This window comes from Miniopterus schreibersii (assembly GCF_964146895.1).
Source record: "Miniopterus schreibersii genome assembly, chromosome: 9".
Taxonomy (NCBI): domain Eukaryota; kingdom Metazoa; phylum Chordata; class Mammalia; order Chiroptera; family Miniopteridae; genus Miniopterus; species Miniopterus schreibersii.
Window position 1 is genome coordinate 59,755,152 of NC_138118.1, and position 10,062 is coordinate 59,765,213.

General features: G+C 36.0%; 1 long non-coding RNA gene across 1 annotated transcript in view; it reads left to right on the plus strand.

The window, feature by feature from the left end:
* LOC308562228 overlaps positions 1-7,802 on the plus strand; it is a 164,911-nt gene extending 157,109 nt beyond the window's left edge. The window contains exon 3 of the long non-coding RNA XR_013999594.1: positions 7,730-7,802. This is a non-coding gene — a long non-coding RNA (uncharacterized lncRNA). The remainder of the gene's footprint in view (positions 1-7,729) is intronic.
* Positions 7,803-10,062: the final 2,260 nt, after the last annotated feature.

The following is a 10,062-nucleotide window of genomic DNA, read 5'->3' on the forward strand; positions in this document are numbered from 1 at the left end:
GGACACCCTGTGTGTTAGAGCAGTATCCAGATCCAACAAGTAATGGACTAAGTTATAACTCTGTAAAAGGAATTTGTTAAAGGGCTGTGACTTTTCCTGGCCTGTACTAAAGAAATGTTTTGCAAAGTTCATTTATTCGAGTGACGAAATGAAGAAATCAGTTCTGTAGTTTTCTTTCATTCTCATTACAACCAAGTAGTGATTTGGCATCACTAACAGCAGATTCATTGAAATGGAAATGGTTTGTAGTGTTTCCACTTCTCAGTTCCAGGAGAGATTTTCATGCATTCCCAACATCCCATATATTTACTCATCTTGAAAATCTTTTAGACTTTTGTCTATAACTTAGGCGCTCAAGAGCTTGACAATTGATTTTAGGTGCATATTAGTATGACACATCGATAATTTCGAACTGGTGGTATAGGTTTATGTGTGCAGCCTGTTGGTGAAGAGAAAAACAACCTTCTCAAAATGCTATCATGGATCAATAAGAAATCCCATTAAGCTGCTAAACATTACTTTTTTTTTTTTTTTTACCTTTTTGCTTCTCTAAGCTGTAATTAGAGTTTTTAAATTTTTTTCCTTAAAAGCCAAGCTTTAGCACAGAGACAAATGGTTAGTGATTAATTATTGGAAAATATAGTGTATTTGACATTTCATTTCAAAACTACTTCATGTCTGGACCACGTGAAGGATCTATTTTAAAAGCCATTATTTATTTTCTTTAACTTTAAAATCTTAAGTGAATCTATGTATTGGCAAATTGAGTCACTCTCATTGAATGGAAATGACATTTTTAAAATTAAGTTACACACTCAGAGAGCGTATCCACTGTGCCTCGTGCATCTTTCAGGACAACAGTTTTGCAAGATGTTACCACTTTTTGATTTTTTCAAATCTGATAGGTAAGAAGTCATATCTCAGTAAAGTTTAAATAGTTATTTCTTTTATTATATAAGGTGGGGCAAAAGTGGGTTTACTGTTGTGAGTATGTGAAACATAGAGTTTATTCTTATATTATTATTTATTAATTATTGTATTATTTCCTATGCTAACAACTGTAAACCTACTTTTGCCCCAACTGTATGTGTAGCTGGGCATTTTCTCATATGTTTGAGAATTTTAAAAATATTTCTTCTTCTATGCTCTATTCATCTCTTTTGCCCATTTTCTTCAGAAGTTGTTGATCTTTTCCCCCTTGATTTGTAAAAGCTCTTGGTACACGACATACATGGAAATATCTTCTTAAATTTTTTATTTGTCCTTTGTTTTTGCTTACGGAGTTTTTCTTTTTCTGGTTGTTTTGTTTATCACCTTAAAAATTTTTATATGTAGTCAAATGTATTAATCATTTCATTTTATATATTGAGTAACAATTAGAAAATATTTCCTATATTCAGCTTACAAAGGAATTTGTCTATATTTTCTGCTAGTTTATGTGTTGTTGTTTTTTAATGTTTAGAACTGTGATCTATTGTAGAGTTTATCCTCTTAGCTTAGGAGTGAGGTACAAACATGATTTTACCATTTCTCAAATGGCTAATCAGTTTTACAAAGAACAATTACAACCAATCCCGGTGTTTGTGGTTCAAATACGCACGACTTTCAGTTACCGTGGTTTAGTTAAATAATATTGTTTCTCAGTAGCATAATTCAAACTTCAGTTATCACAGTATATTATCTGTGAATAATTATATAGAGTACAAACTTTGCTGTTCATCTTCAGTTTATAAATCAGCACATGAACAACAGATCTACGTCGTGATCAGTGACGAATCGTGTTACTTCTTCCTGAGGCTGTTGGTACTTGGTCACTGTACAGCTGTTACTCAGTTCATGCCGGCCAGTAAAGCATGTCGTTCTCTTGCCTTCTTATCTCCCAGTGACAAATCCATGACATTTTACAAAAAGAGATAATCGAGAGAGAATTGCTCAGCAAAGATAAAAGTGTGGGAAAGAAATGAAAACAATAATGCTGTGAGTAGACTTGAATCAAGCACAAATGGAATAGCAAAGAAAATAGTGACTGTGGGAATGGTGACACTCTGCCACTTGAAATGCTGTATACGCAGCCACAATCACTCGATGACATAAATGTGGAATGTGGTTGCAATGAAAAAGATGAAGATGTCCCAGAGGAAGCGAACTCAGCAAAAGAAAAAAGTCACATGGAAACTCTCAGGGGTATTTCGTAAGACTGAAAGTGCAAAGCATAAAATTTTGGAAGCTGATCCAGACTTAGAAAGGAGTTTCCCAAAGCCTTGAAAGATGCGTTCCCTGTTTCTAGGATGGTAAGAAAATTAGCACTGTTAAAACGACTCTTGATACATTTCTGTGAAGCAATAAAACACTTTCCTTCTCAGTGTTTCTAATGTTTTGGATTGGAGTGTACGAAATAAATATTACTTCTACTATTTTTAATTCCCCTATACATTTATAACCCATATTACAGGAATGCCCAGTGCTTTGACAAAAAATATTAAAAGATCATAGAACAAGTGTAGTTTTCTCATTAACTATTAAGATTGCTTTAGCTGATGTCAGCTGGCTTAGTCATGTTTTACGCCACTGACCACATGCAAAGTGAGAAGCCCCTGTAAATAAAAAGTTCATCTTTCCTTTTGGCATTTGAGAAGTCTGTTTATATCACTCATTACATTTCTGCATATACTTGGGTCTCTTATTGGAATTTCTATGCTATTCCATTGATCTGTCTCTTCATGCATCAGCACACATTTTAAATTATAGAAGCAGCTTCACTGACTTGTTTATTTCTTTCCAGAGTTTCTCCGGCTACTTTTTAAAATAAACAGTCTTGCTTCAGAATATAGAAACATTTTTATTTCTCCATTTTCAGTCGGCCTGCTTTTTGTTTCTGCTCTTGGCCGTGTTGCAATGGCCTGAGCTCCTGGAGAAGTGTTGAGTAGAACTGATGAGAAGAACCATCCTTGGCATGTTCTTCACATTAGGTGGGAGACTTTCAATATTTGAACAGTTATGTTCAGGGGTTGCCTCCCCCAACGATGTTATGTTCTGGGTTAACTACGATGTTATGTTCGGGATTGCCTCCCCCAAGGAAGTTTCCATCTTAGTTTGCTGAGAATTTTTATCTTGAATTGCTGTTTTCTTGGCTACTCTTGCTTGTTTATATTTTTCCCATGTCAATTTAATATTCATTTCTGGTTTAAAACATTTTTGGAATTTTATTAGAATTATATTAACTTATAAATTAATATTGACCTGATACACTTATGATGTTGAGTCTTTATGTTCAAAAACATAATTCAGAAGAATAGTTTGTAATTTTAGTAATGTTTTAAAGTTAAGGCTCTGTTAAGATAGTTTATGTTATGGTCTTGCCTAGGTATTTTAACAATTTGTTTTGCTGCTGTAAATGAGCCTTTTCTTACATTTCTAACAGATTATTGTTTGTATACATGAAGACTATTAATTTCTGTATGCTAATTTTATATCCATCTCCTTTACTAAATTTTCTTAGATTTTTAACAGTTTTTTTCATAGATTCTCTTGGATTTTCCATAAATTCAATCATGTCATGTCACCCACCAATTGTGCTAGTTTTAGGTTTTGTTTTCTACCCGTTGGTGTCTAATTGTTTTTCTGCAGTTGCATGGGCTGCTATCTTCAATGCCATGTCAACAGAGGTGCTCATAGTGAGTACCCTTGTGTTATTTCTGGCTTTTGTTGGAAAGCCTGTAGTGTTTCCCCATTGAGTAAAATGATTGATTGTGGATTGTGATATAAAATTTGTTGAAAAATATCATCTGAATTTTTTCTTCTTCTTTTTACTATTATGGCTAATCAGTTTGGTTTTGAGGAGAAGTTTCAGGGAGATTTAAAAAACCACTGCTACCATGATCATGTCATAAGAAGTTCCTCAAAGGTTAAATTTTATTTAGTAAAAGCAGAGAGAGAGCAAGAAGGAGAGAGAGAGACCTAGACAGATGTATTTTCTCTGTGATTACAGATAAATGAGTGCGGGGAGATTGCTGAAGAGACAGAAGGAGAAGGCTTGTTCAGTGTGTTAACAGAAGATAAACCACAGGATGCTAGAAGCTGTGCTGCAACACTTAATGCTGGAAGAGGTGGCATGGCAGGAAAATCCCTAGACGCAAACAGGAAGTACATTATTGGAAAAATCAAATAAATTGACCAATTAGCATTAAGCTAACATTAAAAATTCTGTCTTTAGGTTGCTCTGAGAGCTCATTGGATGCCCAAGATAGCCTAGGGATTCAATTGCCCACACGTGGAAGGATTCCAGTCCTTTATCTTTGGAGCCACACTCGAGTTCAGTTGAGCTCAATAATAAATGAATAAGTAATTTGTTTTAAATCAACTAAAACGAACCCAGGAGGGTCAATTTTCCATGGCTTCCAACTCTGTGCCTACCCAGTCTGGAGAACTTTGACTTCTCACATTTCAGCACTTTAAGCTTAGTGGAAATGCTTTTCTCCTTGGAACTGAAATGCCTAGCTCTAGCCCTCCTTCCTTGGAAACATTTTTTATTTTATTTTAATTTTTTGGGGGAGGATACATGACATCTATAATGCTAATCATCAAAACTGCAACTTTTGAAAGAATGGCAGATATCTCAAAGGCAAGTGTAAGAAATAAACCCCCCAAAAATACTATGGTTGGTGGGAATTTGTTTCAAAACAAATAAGTTTCTGTTCAGATCAGAGATTTGCAGCTTTCCATCACCTGCTGAGTTAATGATCCTGAAAAACCAGGAGCTTGGCTAACAATGCCAGTTTATTTTGGCTTGAACATTCACCCAAGTCCTTCTGAGGTTCCAGCCACACTAAATGTCACCCAAGCAAGTTGCACTGTTCACCCACTGCGATGAGGGGTGTACCCAAAGAGGAGAAAAACACATCTCTTACCCACCACACTGTGGCAAATGTATTACCAGTATCTTCTGTATTTACCTAAATTCATGGTTGCATTCTATCTCCCGTTGGACTTCATTCAATTCTTCATTTTCAGATAAGTTTTGGAAATATTGATTTTGAGAAGTCAGTTTTCCCCTTTTTATTTTTATGTATGGGCATGGTGTTAATTCAACCATAAAATTAATTTGCTTTACATGAGGGAAATAGCACTATGAGATGACAAAGTTCATGTACCAATTTCTGCCCTGGGGATTTTGCTCTGAATATTGCACAGCCTAGCTTGTCAAATGTGGGAAGAATACCTAAGAACTGAGATGTGTGATTATCTTTTTTGCCTGGATACTGAAGCCTCTGCCAATTAGAATGAACTGATTGGGGTATGACTACTAGATATAGGGAGAGATTCAAGCAAATATGAGAGAAAACTCCACTTTGACCTGGTGGGCCATGCAAACCAGGGGAATGCCTTCTTCCAGCACTGTCATTTCAGGAATTACTTTGCAAATGCAAGGAAGTTTGCCAGACAGCTGTCCCTGAGAGTGAAGTTTTTATTTTACTCTTTTCTATTTTATTTTCGTTTTGTGGAAAATTCTCCTAGACAACCAAATAGTTGTGCTGGAATTGTTTTCTTGTCCTGCCCCTGTCAGTCACAGAAAGCAAGAAAACATTCTATTTTTTTGCTCCACGGGAGCCACATATATAGATGGCCAAATGGCAGCACTGAACTATATAGAAAACCAAAGCAAAAAAGATAATTAGCTTATAGGATAAAGGAAAGAGAGAAAGGAGAGAGAGAGAAAATAAGAAAATAAATATTTGTCTCATAGTTTGTCATTATTTGACTTGAGGACAATGTTAAATATTCAGATTTTAAAATCTTATTAGTTTCAGGTGACCACTTCTGCAAAATATATATTTCCTACATGGTGCCCTTCCAAAATAAATTTCTGTTATGGATTGAGATTGTAGAAAATATAACCATGTGTTAGTAAAGCATATACACACACAGCAGCAACAACAACAAAAATAGTTTCTCATTTACACAATGCTCAGGCTGTTGGATTAAAAGCTCCAATTTGAGCATCTAAGTATATGGATGCTATTATCATCTATTTCGGAGAGTTAATAGTTTTCTGAACTGTATTATTTAAGGAAGAACACAATTTTGTGTCTATATCACTCTATACTGTTGGAAAATGATAAAAATAGTCTGTGTTGGGGTTTTTTTCCATAATCTATATGTCAGATTTAGGACATTTTTTTTTTTTTAAGTATCCCATTAAATAAGATAGGAACCCCTGAGATCTGGGACATGACTTATTTAGGCTGGGAAAGGGAGGCTCGTGGGAGTTGGTGATCAAGAATAGTCTCCCTAATTGAAAGCTGCCAAAAGAAATCAATTGGAAGGACATCACATGTGCTGAGGATTTTAAAGAAAGGATTTAGTGTAAGGAAATGTGAGCAGTTTCTCCCGGATAAAATGGAAAATAGAGGAACTCCTTTAGGAAAAGGTACCAGATGTCATAGAGAGTTCAATGAGAGATGGAACATAAAGAAATCTCTCTTCTTTCTCTAAACAACCATGTCACGAGGTCAGAGAGCAGTGGCACAGAGACAAAGGAATTCCATGTAAGGTTTCATCTGAGGAAAAGGAATTCAGTTACTATCATTGAGAAACTATTGGATTACACAGTATTCATGATCTCTTTCCCCTGTAAAATTCTATCACTTGAGCATTATAAGAGAGGAATGTTTATAGTAGTGTTACTCTTTCCAGTGGAGAACCTGCTCTGGGCAGAACAGAATGATTATCTCCTAATCTTTTCAAAAAGTTTGACATAAATGTCCTCTCCAGTGGCTCTGGTCTAGCCTCAAGCGTCTGCCTAGGAGGTAACTGGCTTTGCAGGCGGCCAGCAGTTGGCCAGCTGGAAGTTACCCCCCGGAATGGGCTGCTCCTGATTCACATTCCCAAGGCCATATCATTGCACAGATCTCTCAGGAACATCGTTTCAGTGGCAAAGTATCTGCAGGAAGGTGAGAAATTAAGCAAATGAATAGAGTAGTAGTATTAAAAATTTTAAAGCCCACAGAAAAGGAAACAGACCAACCAAGAAAATACCATGGTGCGTCTCTTCAAGATTGAAGGGAAGTCTGGTGTCCTGACACCCCAATCAGGCAAAAGCAACCCTTATTATTAATCAGGCAAAAGCAACACCTGATTAATAGTTGTCAGTGTGAAAGGGGAAACCCAGTGATAGAATTTATCCATTTTAATGGACACCTTCCATTCCCACTTTTTCACCCAGGCATGCGTCCTGCGCTTTTTGGAAGGAAAGTTGGTCATCCACAAACTGACGGATGTGAAATTCAGCCCCTCAGACTTTATCTGGAAACAGGATCTGCCAATATTGCTTACAGGAATCTTCAGAAACCCATTCTCAGCTCTACCGATGACACATTCTACCAGCTGTTACTTTCCTGTCAAACTGTTCATTCCCCTCATGACTGTTCAACAGAGGCACCTCCAAACTTAAAGATTCAAAGTTTACCCTGTTTCTCCCACACTCTTGTATCTCTCCTTCCCCACACTGTTGCATTCAGATTTATTTATGAGGTGGGTATTTTGATCCCAGACATCATTCTCCGTCTTTTTACTGACCCACCTTCCTCTAGACATTTTAACTTTTCTATTCTTTCCACCTCTATGTTCAAAATCTCTTGTCCTTTCCTTTTACAGTCCTGAACATATGACTAGGTGGCATCCTTCTTATAGCAGTTAATCTTTAAAAAATATTCATGTCTTTCTCTTCCAGGTTGTAAGCTCCTTCCAACCTACAATACTGACTCTGTTGCAAAGGACATAGAAGGATCTGGGGCATTCAGGTAGGAATTTACTTCTTAAACAACAATTCTCAAAAAGTCACTCCAAGTATTCACCAAAAGATGCAATGGTTATATCTACCTCACCAATAAGAATCTAGTGTGCTGGATTAACCCTTCCTCTAAACTAGCCCTTATAATTTATAGACTGTCTTTGCCCAAATTAGAGTAATAAGGCAAATATCTTGCTTCTGTGACTACAGAATATTGATCTGGATGACTTCATTGCCCAAATTCACCTTTGTCCAAAATTACTCCATTTGAGTGTTCTTATACCTTAATTTTTCATATAAAGTACAAGAGTTTTCTGGTTTTTTACCATTATAAAAATCTAGTTTATGTGGTGTTATTGCTTTTCTGTAAGGTAGACTACTATAGAATTGCTAAGATGCCATTGTAAACATGGCTCCGGAAAGGTAATAAACCAAGTGAAAGGTTTCCAGGTTGCCATGGACAAGATGCATTACGTGCGTGTGTACACAGAAGAGTGGCTTGCCCTGATCTCACCAAATGCACTCTGGAAGGAGGGGTTGTGGCATTACTGCTCAGGAGTCTTTGTCAGTTCCCATCATATACTCACTGGTAACATTCATGGCATAAGAAATCACCCAAAGCAAAAAACCCATTTTATAAGTGTGACTCCATCAGAGATTTACATGTATAACCACCAATTCAGAACTTATTTCTTATTATTTACTCACATCCATTTAGCTTCTTTTATCCAAGTAATTCAAAGTGATTAAACAGTTTAAAAATAGCTAGAAGTCAAACTTCCCTTAAGAAATTTGTTTTGAAATATTATAAGCATAAATTTGATGTGTTTGCTAGGAAACTGATTTATAGTATTTATGAGCTAATTGATCTTAAATGTGTTGTGTATGTTACTTTCAGAGGTTAATTGAGAATAAATAAAACCAGAAACCTAACTACTAAAACTCTTCATCTTTGGGTAATCTCTTTTCTAGTTTCTGATTGAAAAATAATTAATTTACATATTTCCTCTAAGCCTGATTAAGGGACTTAACACTCTCACAAAGCAATTTACTTAACACGGGCAGTTCTATACATCTCAAGCATCTCCATTCGCAAGACACGTCCTGGGGCTTCTGAAAAGATGACCTCATTTCATGTTAATTAGACTAAAATTTAAAATCCCACCAGAAACCTAAGGTCATGTTCCCAAGATTCACCTCATTTCCTTTATCTGAGTCTGTATATGGGAAAATTTAGGATGCTTCTACAAGCAGCAGTGAAACCTCTCAGCAAACTGATCTTTACTATGTAGGATGGATTTTGCCTAGAAAAATATTAAATTTTGTCAGTGGACTCAGTGAAGTTTTAATCATCCTTGGGAGGCTAACTGTGGATATAACTCTGGTGTGTGTGTGTGTGTGTGTGTGTGTGAGAGAGAGAGAGAGAGAGAGAGAGAGAGAGAGGACTTTATTTCTTCATCAAAAAATACAAAAGATCATTATGTTGCCTTGTAAGAGGTTGGATGATATTTTGTAACAATTTGTCCCTTCTCTTCGGTACCACTATGTCATTTCCACTGTAATTATCATTTACAAGTTATTTACTTAGGCTATTTTGGTTTGTGTACAATGAGGTTTTTGTATGGGTTTATGTTTTGGGGGATGGGGGTTTATTTTTTTAGAATTTGTAGATGCTCGTTGACTCCTATCATTATCAAAATTCCTTAGAATAACATAATGACCCCCTTCCTGAATTTTGCATTTCTCTTCTTCAATTTGGAGTCATTGGCCCTGGAAAATAAATGAACTCAATGCTTTCAGGTTTCAGCCATCTCTTTGCGTTATCTTTAGCCTTGAGTTCATCCCAAGTTTTGCATTGATTTGTTCTTTAAAATATTTTCTATTATTGGGTTAGGAGGACTGTGCATGCTGAACGATGACCCACATCTTATATCCAGGTTCACAGAATTCCAAGTGACCGGGACTTTGATACACAAGAAGTGCATAGCAGAAAGACTTCTAGATCTCCCAGATATTTCTTCAACTTTTAAAATGACTCAGCATAATTATTTATAATGAACTGAGTTTAAGATTTAATCAAAATGGCAAAACCAATTCCAGTTACTAAGTTAAGCACAGAATCTTTTGGGGATATGATATTGTGGAGGAAGGGAAAATTCCACTTTCCCATCTTGATTCTTACGGCTAGTTGAGTAATTAAAATGACATAAGGCAAATTAAAGAGAGAAAAATCAAGTTATAATACATACACACAAGGGATTCACAGAAGCAAG